The sequence below is a fragment of the Equus caballus genome, chromosome 30 (assembly GCF_041296265.1).
Source record: "Equus caballus isolate H_3958 breed thoroughbred chromosome 30, TB-T2T, whole genome shotgun sequence".
Taxonomy (NCBI): domain Eukaryota; kingdom Metazoa; phylum Chordata; class Mammalia; order Perissodactyla; family Equidae; genus Equus; species Equus caballus.
Window position 1 is genome coordinate 12324777 of NC_091713.1, and position 12483 is coordinate 12337259.

Genomic DNA, 12483 nt, shown 5'->3' on the forward strand with positions numbered 1-12483 from the left:
GGTTTCAACATCAGTAGTTACTTGGATGTGTGAGTTGGATGGCTGAGGGCCACAGTGGATGATCGGGGCTGGCTGGTGCCTGGAAGAGTCAGAGCCTATTGGTGTGGGCTCCTCTCCATAGCTCCATCCTGCACTGGAATGCAGGATCTTTTCTCCTCTGCTGTACTCTGAGATATTTAAGGGGCCATGATTATTTTCATCTTTGTGTCTCTGGTACAAGATGCTTAATGTTTGGCAACTGAATGAATGAATAAATGCCCCTATAGAGGTCACTACTGTTGCAAAATCAGTGGCCCCTTTTTTTAAAGAATAAATTAGGGAAGACAAATCTGAAAAAGAATACTTCTGATTTTACCCAATGTAAGTATCATCACAAGATGGGCTCAGGGAAAACGTTACTCCTACGTCATACTGTTAAGTTCTGGGCCACTGAGGACCCAAATAAAAACCACAGAAAAGTCTCCCGTTAATGGTAAAATGAGCAACGTCTCCCTATTCAACTCACTGGAAGTGTTGACAGCAAATAGCTTTCAGGATTGCTGGGGCCTTGGCAGGTTCTGGTAATTTCTAGGGAGGTAAAGTATTTTATTTGGGACTTACTTAAGTTGAGGACAAGAGGAGTTCTCTTTATTAGAGGATGCCAAGGTGTCCCTGCCAGTGTGGCCTGCCTCCATTGTGGTCACGGGCATTGTTTGGAGGCGTTGCTCGGGCTGGAGAGGACAACTGGGAGAGAAGGATTTCTTGAGCACATACTATGCATTCTAGTATTGTTCTAGGTATTTGAACATACAGCATCTCACTGAGTTTTTATAACAGCTTCTTGGGGTAAGTGCTATTGTCCACATTTTACCAAGAAAGTACTGAGTCTCATTGACCTTCAGGGAATTTCCTAACTTCACACAGCCATGAAGTGACTAAGTACGCAGCAACCCAAGAGCTTAAGAACTCCAAATAAGATTCACTGCCTTTTCACCACAACAAAGCTCTAAAACACCGCTGTCTCCTTCAGTAATTTGGCTCTGTCGCCTTGCTTTGATTCAGGTTCATGCTAGAGACTCGGAGAGAAGAGTGCAGGTAGGCTGTGTGGGCAGACAATCAAACACAGAGAGCGTGTGCGCCACTGCTCTTGGGGCACGACCTTTGGAGTCAGATAAACCTGCCTCCTTCTTATCTGTGTGGGACTCACTTGGTATCAATAATCCTCATCTAAAATGGTATAGGATTGTTTTAAGAATTACATAGGATAATGTTTTCAGCCCAGGCACAAAAATGCAACTATTATTATTTTTTGGTTTTTGCAGGTTTTTGACGTTAGTGGATTGGGGCTGAGAAGCAAAGGTCTTCAGAATGAGTAACTGGGAATGTTTGCTAAAAGACCAGCTCATTGCTGTGAATACTTTGGAACTGGGAGTTCACATCCAATTTTGTGAACTGAGATTAAAAAAAATAACAGTCTTTGGGTCTTAAGTTTATCTTTTAAATGGAAATAATAATTATTTGGAAGAAGAGTGAATTAAACACTCTTCACAGAACCACTGATTTATTTGACAAATATTTATGGAACCAGAGCTAGACAAGGCAGAATGTCAAATGATGGGCCATATTTTCAAGGAGCTTATGGCTAATGGGGAAGACAAGACACGCATGTCAATTATAAGAGCACAAGGTGAAAACTGGATAGAATTGGTAAAGATGTGGACGAAGAAGGTGTCGTGGGTCTTAGAGACTGAGGTGTTGCTTCCAGCGAAGAATTCTTGATGCTCCAGTAAGGCCTGGGCAGATCACACAGTGCCACTTTCATAATTTCCTTTCTGTTTTCTCCACCTATGACGCCTGTTACATGTTTAATGCCTTCTAACTCATAGAGTTTTAGAGATATAAAGAAACAACTTATTTAATCTCCTCATTTTGCAGATAAGGAACTGATGGCCCAGAAAGCTGTGTGCATTTTGAGGCTGCAAGCTAGTTTGTTGTAGAAGTAGAACTGGAACCCAGGCTCCCCATCCCCCGTCTACTGCCCTCTCTCCTACACCATGCGCCCCAGTGAACCCTCACTATTAGGCTGAGCCTAAATCAACAGTACCTGACGTGTCGTAAGACAGATTTCACAAAGGTCCAAGGTGCAGCCTGCAGGCTATGTGCCAAAGTGGAGGAGGAATCATTTTGCTTTGGGGACAGTAGAAGGACTTTGAGTAACTGCAGTAGAATTTGCTGTTGTTGATGTTGTTGTTTAATTTGGGTGATTTTCTTCTCCTGCTCTCTGCAATGCTAAATAATCCCAGAGCTTAAATTCTCCAAGGCCCATTGAAAGAGTCCCAAATGTCTCTAGAAGCCCAGAAATGCCTTCAGCTCAAGTGATGAACAAATGGAAAATGGAATCAAGTAGGAGGAGGAGTAGAGGAGCCTTCGATTCTCCTTCCCAGGTTCCCAGGTGCTATGGTGCATCTGGGCCTACTGAAGTGTTAGACATGACTCTCCTTCCCTCTGCTTGGAGCAAGGATGGGATATATGCAGTCAAGTTTTCCCCATCCCCAACACTAGTGTCTTCTCTAGTCCAAATGCCCCATTTGGACTGGTTTATTTGGTCATACTTGGAATGATTTTAACCAATAAATGCATCCTCTGGACAGGATTCAGGAAAGAAAGAAATTTGGGTCAGAGTCTATCCAGAACTTTCCCCCTTCTGTTTCTCACTCTCTGGAGGAAAACATCCTTCTCTTCCTGAGCCTGGTCACATTGGCACAGTGCTCCTTCTGCCTACTCTCTCCTTTTATTTTGGAACCAGACATCCACCTGGGACAGACTCCCCAGTAAATAATAGGCACCTCCCTCATTATTCTCTATTCAATGAATGAATAAATGAACGAATGAGGTGCAGGAGTCCTTACCCATGGTGCCCCCAGATGACTACATGGGTCAGCAACAGACGGACTGTTCACTGTGGGGGCAGTACTATCCCTTGCAGAGTAAAGCAGACTTTTGAGTCCAGGAGAGAAAGCAGCAGGGAGCAGGGCAGAGAGCAAGCAGAATATGGCCAAAGCAGAAAAGCCATATTCCATGGCTACGTCATTTGTTTGCCATCCTACGCCAGTTGAATTTACATGCCATTGACCTCGTGTAATTGGGCTGTGGAAGATAAAACAACTAACTTCTAATAAAAAGTCCTTTTTACCCAAATTTGGAGCAAAAATTGTGAACTCTTTTCCTAGGGTTGAATAAGACAGCATTGCTGATGACTGATGTTTGAATAGGCACCATATGGATTTGTGCAAAGGGAAGAAAATAATCCTCAGTTGTAAAAATATCTTTGGTCTTCACAAGGGTGATATGCACCCACATGTTTCTGTCAGGTGGTTTTGCTATAAACGATTATTCTTGGACTAATAGAAAAATTTCCTTTTATAGTGATTGTACATTTTCCCAGATTATCAGTGTAGCATGCAAAATCCTACAACTTCAGAAACTCAAAAGATCAAAGGTAGAGAGGCCAGTGGAAGCTTTGGACTCACTGCACACCAGAACAATAGTTTGGCTACCAAAAAGCCCCTTTAATGACGACAAGAAAGTGTGCTTTCATAATTACCAAACTGCACTGTGAAAATTGATATGCATTCCTAATTCTCACATTAGATATTCCTGTTGTTTCCTGATGGCAGTAAAATTCAGATTGTCTCCATATGATTAAAACATTGGCCAATTGAGGTTTCGAGCTATTTAGTCAATACTAACTGCTGTGGTGTTGAACTGATTTTCTGTTTCAAATGACAGCCAGAACTATTAAATAAACCCAAAACTATTTATTAGGGCGGCTTCTGAATATATAGACTGAGATTCATGACACAGACTCAATAATCTCACTAAAGGAGGGCAAAAGGTTTTTTCCCATCTGTGGAACCCTTTCAGTAGCTGGCATAAAGTAAGTGCATTGAAAATGCTTGGGGTGCATGAAAAAATGAACAACTTAGAGCACGTGGATTTGAAAGTAAGCATCTGTAATCCTGTACATATAACAAAGTCACAGAGAATGCCAACAAATTGGCCATCACCTTAGAACTTTAGCCCAATTTTGTCAGAGTTCTGATTTATATATATTTAACAGGCATCTATTGAGTGTGACAATATGCCAGGCACTGAGAATATAAAAAAGACTGAGATATAGTTCTGCCCTCCAGCAGCTTCCAGTCCACTGGGAGTGAACAAACACCAGCAATGTTCAATAGCAAGGGCTACCTCCCAGCAAAGTGCAGTGGGAACAGGGCAAAAAGGAAAACGTGCGTCTCTAGTTTTGCTTGGTAGGGATTGTACTGGAAGGGATAATGGCTTGTTGTGCTCGGCAGTTGACAACTCTCACACATCATTTCTTTAGCAGCTCCGTCTTTTTGCTGTCCTTGTGACAGGACAATCGATCATCTGTGCAACTTTCACCTAGCTCCTTGAAGGATGAGTAAACGTATATAGTTTGCGGCATCTAAAATATCCTGCTTGTTTGCCTGCCTCTGGCCGAGGAGTTGCCTCTTGCACTCTGCCCTCTGAGCACTCTGGCTTCTTGGTTTTGCTGCACACCAGAGACAGTGGTCTCATTTCTGGCTTTTTCTAGAAGGATTGGAACCACGATCATAAAAAGTGATTTTTGGAATCCAAGCAAGTCACATTCAGGTGTAGTTCTTTGGAAAAACATGATCTGAGGTAGGCAGTGTGCCTCAGCAGAGTAGTAATACTGTGTTTCTGGTTGCATATCTGGCTTTGGCTGAATTTTAGTTCGTGAGGAAGAACCGCAGAGCAGGCTGGTCGTTTCCAGCCTTTATTTACTTGTGCACCGGCCAGAACGCAGGATGGAGAAAGGAAATATCAAAAGGTCAGATCCTTTTCTATTTTTCTTTTTTTCCCCTCTCCCCTAAGTATGCACAAAGAGATAACCAAATGTTTGTTTTTCTATCAGAGGCTAAGTTTGGGTCCATCTACGTGACAGGAGGCAGCTGAATTGGAATCCTGTTTCATAACCCAAGTTTACCTGGAGGGTGCTGCACTGCTCTCCACGGCCCGAGAGGGCATTAAAACTAGATTCCATCACCCTCTTATATTGGGTGGGTTCACACGAATGACCACGGTCAGTAATAATTGGGGACAGAAAAAGTTAAGTAATTTCTCTAGGGTTTTGCAGTTCCTTAGCTTCTTCCTGGAAAAATATAAGGATCTCTCAAATATTGGCTAAGTTTTCCCAATATAAGAAATATTATAGGAAATGATTGATTAGATTCAGAATTCTACCTTATGTTTAAATCAGGAAGATATCCACCTCCCAAATGAATTCAGGGATGCTAATGACGCAATAAAAATGACAACAAAAATAATTCTATCATTCATTGAGCCCATACAATAGCAGGACAACCTAATTATAGCTGTTATTATAGTAGCCACAACTTTTATTTAGGACTTCTTGTAATCCAAAGACTGGAGTAAGTCTTTTACATGCATTTAAGCCTTAACAGCAATCCTGAGAAGAGCATTGTTATCCTGTTTTCCAGAAGCCTGAGAGTCAGGTTATTTCCCCTTAAGCAAAAATTAGGCCCTCTGTCTGTCTACCGCCAAAGCTCTAACACAAAACCTTCATGCTAGATTATGACCTGGCCGCATTATCGGGTGTTTACAAACAATCATATTTCATTTTCAAAGCAACCCTTAGAGTCAAGTCTTATTATTCTCCCTTTGATATAAATGAAGACCCAAGGCCACACTGCCAACAAAATGGAGCCAGAATTCAGACCCAACTCAGCCCTACTCCAAAACCCATGCTTTCCATGCACTCAATACGCTGCCTCCAGACATGTTCCAGAACACTATCCTCATCCCCAGATTGCCCTCCCAATGGGTTTTTTAGTGCCTGAAATTCCCTTAATAGGGAATAACACCTTCCATTCCATAGTTTGGAGTATGACTTGGAAAAAAAGTACTGCTGGGATATTTGAAGATTGACCGAAAGAGCCCTGGGTTGCCCAGGCTGGTTTACAGGTGCACAGGGGGAGGGGCCATAAGGAAAGAGGGTATACGGGGAGGGAATGGGGTACAACACTGAGAGAGCAAAAGAAATTAAGAAAAGGAGGCTGAGAGTTAGTGAAGAAAACATCTACTTCACCTCTTTTGCTAAGGGCCAGGTCAGTGTACCACATTGCCTAGTATTTAAAAAAAGAAGAAGACTCTAACTAAGTTCTTTCTTTAAATTTCACTGTAGGAGTCTCTGAAAATATTATTTATAAGTACATGTGAGGCCACAGAGAATATGTAAGCTTATGGAGTTTTTCTTCAGTCTTCCCCTTATATCTTATTTTGGACTTAGCATTAAATTCTTTAATGTTCTACCCATGTAGTTATCCTATCTCTCCTTCTAAATGGCAGCAAGAGTTTCTCAGTTGAATTTTCCTACTCTCTTAGATTCAGATCCAATATTCTTCCCTATTTTATTTCCATAAAATGAGAGAATAAAGAATGACCCAATTTCCATCCACTTATTCTTTTCTATCAGCTATTTATTGAGCTTTCCTCTGTGTGAAGGATTCCAACTCCTTGCAGCTGCTGATTGCTCCCCATGATGCCAAATGTGGTGCGTGAGGAACTGAATGTCTGGGAACACAGCTGATGTGGCTCCTCTCTAAACTGAGGTGACCGTGAAATGTATTGTCCAAACCAGACCGCTTCTCAGAGTGAAAGAGGATGCAATCCATAATTACACCGGGACAACAGGCAAAAGCTGGGCCATTGCAGGGCAAACAAAGGCATGGAAAAAAGAGTGAAGTCTGGTCACTAAGGTAGTATAAGCTCTTAAAGATATCATAGTCCTTGCAAATCACATCTGTCATCTAACTGAAATTGAGAACAATCACATATATTCATTTACAAACAGTGAGGACCTACTGTGTGCCAGGACGAGGCTAGGCACTATTAGGGATTCATCAGTGATGCTCACAGTTTGGTTAAAAAAAGACACATACATAATTTACATCAGTAATAGTAACAATGCTAACGAACATTCACTGAGAACTTTCCATATGACACGCACTCTGCTGATTGAGTTTTGTTCATTATCTCATTTAATCTTCACCTAATCTTATGAAGTAGGCAGTATAATGCTGGGTTTTCAAATCAGGATGGTGAGACTCAGCAAGGTAAACACATCCAAGGTCTTGCCACACAGAACTGGTGGAAAGAGCATTCAGGCCTCAGAGTGTGAGGTTTCAAAGCCGGAGCTCACAGCCGCCATGCTTTGCTGCCTCCTTGTAGAGGACACTGCTACATATGTCATGGAAGAGAGCGGAGCCAAGTGATAGCGGGCCACAAAGAAGGCTCTTGTCCTTTCCAGTGGTGCATGGGGAGCGCAAGAGGAGGGAAAGCCTCACGATGGAGGAGACATTTGAGATGGGCCTTGACGAACACTCAGAATGTCATCAGGGAGCAGAGGGGTGGGGTGGAGACATTCCAGGCAAAGTGCTGAGCCTCCCGCTACGGTACAATCTGCTCCCCCGTAACACCGAAGTGTAAAGGGCGGCAGTGGCCTCTGTGTCTTGAAAGCTGCCTGTCTCTGCAGTGGGGAGCGGGAGAGGGCCCCAAGCTGACAGCATTTTGGAGGCACCTAAGTATATGAGGTATGCAGAGCCTTGCTTTAGGGTCAGGGTCGCTGTTAAGGCCAGAGCTGGATGAGAGCCTCAGCCCCCACTCTGCCCTGAGCTTGCTCTCCCACGACAAATGGACTCCACACACAATGCTGTCCCTAGGAAGTACTTTCCATCACATTGCAGAATTTTTATAGATTCTCTATGTTAACCAGGAAATCAAAGAATAAATGACAAACAGAAAGACTACAACAAAACTCTATTTATCAGATGATATCAAAGGTTGGAGTTTCACCTAAGTGAATTTTGAAAATAACTAAAATGTACCATTCTAACTGCTCATTTTTTGGTTTAGATTTTTTTTTGATGGAAATATTTTCAAAAAGTGGTACTTATTTCCCTGCCCTGTTAAACATGGTGTACTAAGGGTGATGAAATTGTCCTTCATCGAGGCATTGCCATCCTAGAGAATGCAGGGTGACATCAGGTACCCTCCTTTAGGCCTTCATTTTTTGTAGAGATACAAATTTATTTACGTTTACTTAATAAGCATCGGTGGAATGCTTGCTCTGCACCAGGCACCATTGTAAATGCCTTGCAGTTGAGCCGTGTAACCCGCGTGTGGTGGAGAGCGCTCGCCTCTGTATGCTCGGTGCTGAACCATGTGACAGCACTGCCTGTCCCTCCCCGCAGGGCTGGCGTCCTCTCTCCTCACAATCACCCTGTGAATGTGCTGTATTAGCAACGGCACACCAAGTGACTAAGCTTACTAAAATTAAGTATGAAATAAAAGCACACAGCCTTGTGGGGAGGATGGCCTTCTAGAAAAATGGGTGAGATTTTGTGTGCGGAATTTGCTCTGCCTGTTTTAGTTATTTAAAGATCGTTTTGGCGTGGTTTCCAGATCTTGCCTGAGTTCAAAGATGTCAGGTATGATGATTGGATATGGGAGGAGCAACTTTAATGGCACAAGACTAAGAAATACAAACTTTTAACTTCGATTCGGAACCATGGATGCTGTCTTTCTGCCAACCCCGGACAACCTAAGAGTCCATCGACGGGTGAATTGATGAAGAAATTGTGTTACAGATATGCAATGGGAGATCATTCTGCCATAATAAAGAAGGAAATCTTGCCATTTGTAGCAACATGGATGGACCTTGAGGGCATTATGCCAATTGAACTAAGTCAGACAGAGAAAGACAAATGCCATATGATCTCACCTATATGTGGAATCTAAAAAAAAGAAAACCACCAAGCTCACAGACACAGAGAACAGGTTGTTGGTTGTCAGAGGCAAAGGGTGGGAGGTGGGAGAAATAGGTCATGGGAGGCATCGAAAGGTAAAAAGAAAACAAACAGAGGACTTGTTGAAAATCTGTATAAAGAGCAAATAGATCCTGTGACAGCAAAAAAAAAAAAAAGTGTTCATTGGGTTATTCTAACTTTGAAGCGATGAGAATGAATTTGATTATGTTATGGAGCTATGGGAAGGAATAATATTTTTGAGAATGAGGAAGTTCAACATGATAAACAAAGGCAGAACTTCCCCCGGAATATCCAAAATGCCCCTGTTACGGTGGTGTCTCGTGTCCACCGGCACAATAAAAACAGTTATGCAGCAAATAATCCCCTTCCACGTGGATTCGGCTTAGTGACCGTGTCTTCCAGGTCAGACTGTCTTTCACTCTAGAAATCACGGGATGTGTTCATTAGTATTACTTCATTCGCCCTCCAGGAGAAACTTCATTTTAGAAGTAGTCTCAAATCAAACCTACATACCTTTTTCACTTTGATTCTTTAGCATTTTTGGTTCCAAAGCCAGGAAGGAGTGTCTCTCAGCTGTAGCCTCACCCTTTATCATTCTTCCAGTTGTAGCCAGGAGTGGAGGCTCCAATCACAGACGTTTCTATCCTTGGAACAAGACTGTAAAATTTTATAGCCGATTGTAGAACCGTGCTCTGAAAAACCTATTCAAACATTTCAAATATGAACTTCATCGTAGGATAGAATTAAGAGTCATTTATTTTCTATCAAAAGCATCATAAACAGCTCCATAGCTCGTAGTAAATCAGGAAACCAGATTGCCCGGGAAGGTACTGGGCCTACTAGTTTGGCTGCTGGAGCTGTTTCAAAAGCTGCTGGATGACCTCCAAAGGCCCCTTCCACTTCAAAAAACTCCCTGTCTTTTCAGCAAGTCCTGACTTACGACCGGGTCTTGGGCAACTCAATCCATGGCCATCTGCAAAAGAGTAATCCATTTCCAGATCATTAGGAAAATGACCAAGCCTAGCACTTAGTTGAAATAATGGCCAGAAAATGTTGGAGGTGGGAGATGTGAGGAAACAGGAACAAATGTACTGAGAGGAAATTCCACCTAGAAATGATGCATCAACTCACACGAGGAAGGAAGGAAGGCCAAAGTTGTCAGATACTCTACACACATGAGCCAGTATGCTCCAGACTCCTCCATGCAAAGCTCCATAATTAGATGCTGAATAATTTGTTTAGGTATACCTCAAAGCAATGGCTCATCTTTCCAGTTTTCTAGCAACATTAATTCCACTTCATTCAATTTATTCACTCAGTAAGTAATTCTGAGCATCTTCTATGTGTTAGTCACTCTGCCAAGCTCTGGGGATACCTTGAAAAACAATGACTGTAGGATCCAGAGGCAGAGGGAGAAAAATAGAGAGAAAATAAATCGTTATGGAGAAAATAGCACTGGGGGTGCTTAAGACTGGGTGGGCAGGAAAATTTCCTTTGAGGAAATGTCAGTTAAGAAGAAGTCAGTTAAATGGAGACCGGGAGAAGAGCAAGTACAAATTCCCTCAGCCAGGAAGGAGCTGGACCAGGTGTTTTCTAGGAACTTCTAGAGGCAATTACTCTCAGAGCTTAGTGTGAAAATGACAGTGGCACAATTTGAGGTCAAAAAGCTGGCAGGGGGCAGATACTATACAGTGACATAGCCATGGTAAAGAGCTCTGATGTTATTCTATGGGAATTCTATTTGATATTAAAAGAATGACTGAGTGCGGCACAACGAAGAGCATCTAATAATAAAGAAATTAGCTTCAGATAAATATTCTTAAAATACAAATGTAATTATGACATTTTCCTGCTCAGAGATCCATTATTCACCAAATAAAATCAAAACTCCCCGAGGGGAGGGTCGTCCACCATGTAACCTTAAACACATCTCTTCCGTCTCCCACCTGTGCTCTGTGAGCCAGTTACCCCTCTCCTCTCAACGTTCCCTGCACCATATTGCATTTTTCTTTGCTCATGCTGCTCCTTTCCCTTGCCCCACCCCCACCCTGACATCCGCTGGTTGAAATCCTACCCATCCTTCCAGATCCAGCTTAAAGGCCACCTGTTCCGTCAAGCCTTCCCTTCACCCTCTGCCAGAGTTTATCTTTCCTTCCTCTGTCTTCCCAAAGGACCCTCCACCTCTCTTAGCGTGCTTAGCACACACTGCCTTGAACTATAACTATTTATGCACGCCACTCTCCCCCATGAGTCCAACCTACTAAAGTTCGGCTAAGTGGCAATCATAAGTTTATGACCCCTTATGGTGCCTAGTACAGACAATTCACCCTTAGGTAACAAAGAACGTGAAAGAGATGCTGGGAAAGCGATATAAAGAGGAAAAAGGTAGAGACGAGGGTTAAGAATGAAATATAATTATTAAACAAATAACTACGCTTTTAAAATGCTTCAAATATGCCATATTTCAAAGTTTAGGCTTCTTAAAATTAATTGAGGCAACATATTCATGCCAGGTGCATCTCACTTTTGACACATGAGCATTATTTTGTGGAAGTACAATCGTTTAGTAAGAAAACATACGTCTGGCACTGGCTCGTCTTCTAATTAGCTGCACGATCTCGTACAAAATTTATAACCTCAGAGGGTCAACAGTTTTTCCACGAGAAAAATAAAGATGGGCTTCACTGCTCTGCTTCTCTGTGAAAGCACCAAACGTTACACTGATTGAAGTATGAAGACTACTCCCACGTGACAACTAGAATTCCCACATTACCTCTGCAACAGCTGGAGCCCAGGCCTCCAGAATCTCTGCTGTGGAAGCGACCATAACAAGTGTCTTCGCTGAGTCTCCCCAGAAGCAGACACTGAGCCCAGGATGCAACTGTAAACAGTGTATTGGGAAGTGCAAAGAACAAGACTAAGTGACAGAAGAAGTGATCAGGTAAAGGAGGGCAATCAATAAAGGGTGCATTTTAAACCAGAAACCATAGCGGGCAAATGGCTCTTAATCCAGTGGGGCAACACTGAAAAACAGTATAAACCACACACCTCAGAATCATCCCTGCTTAGAGGTGAAAGAGCTGAGACATTAATACTCCCACATCTGTCAATCATGGGTTAAGGATGCCCACCCTGGGAGGGCATGAAATCTCAGGTGCTTCCAGCTCCCTGTGCTTGCAGGCAGAGTGAGGTCCATGTGGCAGCTTGACAGCAGTGTTCCATCAAAGAGGAAGGTGCTAGCTCTTGAGACCCAGATCCGAGTGCACAGAAATGGTAAGGAGATTGGGGAACATGGCGGAGTTCTGATATCTTCTACTCCAGTAGATCTCCATACAGGCCAAAGATTAGAGGTTGTATTACCTAAGTATGATCTCTTCCAAATAAAGATCGTATCCAGCACAGATAGGGTATTTTTCACAATTAAGAAAAAGAAAGTTAAGCATTTTGCAGTCTATCTGAACTAATAAAGATGACGTTCATTATAGTATATTTCAATCTAATCTAAACTTAGCATCTATAAATTATGCCTGCACAATGCAACGTAATGCAGCCAATGAGAATAAAGTACTAAAGATTATTCATTTATATGGAAAGATGCTTATGAAACTGG

The 12483-nt window shown here is 42.5% G+C and overlaps 1 protein-coding gene across 6 annotated transcripts in view; it reads left to right on the plus strand.

Annotated features, from left to right (window-relative positions):
• The window catches only part of GREM2 (gremlin 2, DAN family BMP antagonist), a 102972-nt gene that overhangs the window by 9760 nt on the left and 80729 nt on the right, over positions 1-12483 (plus strand). The window lies entirely within an intron of this gene.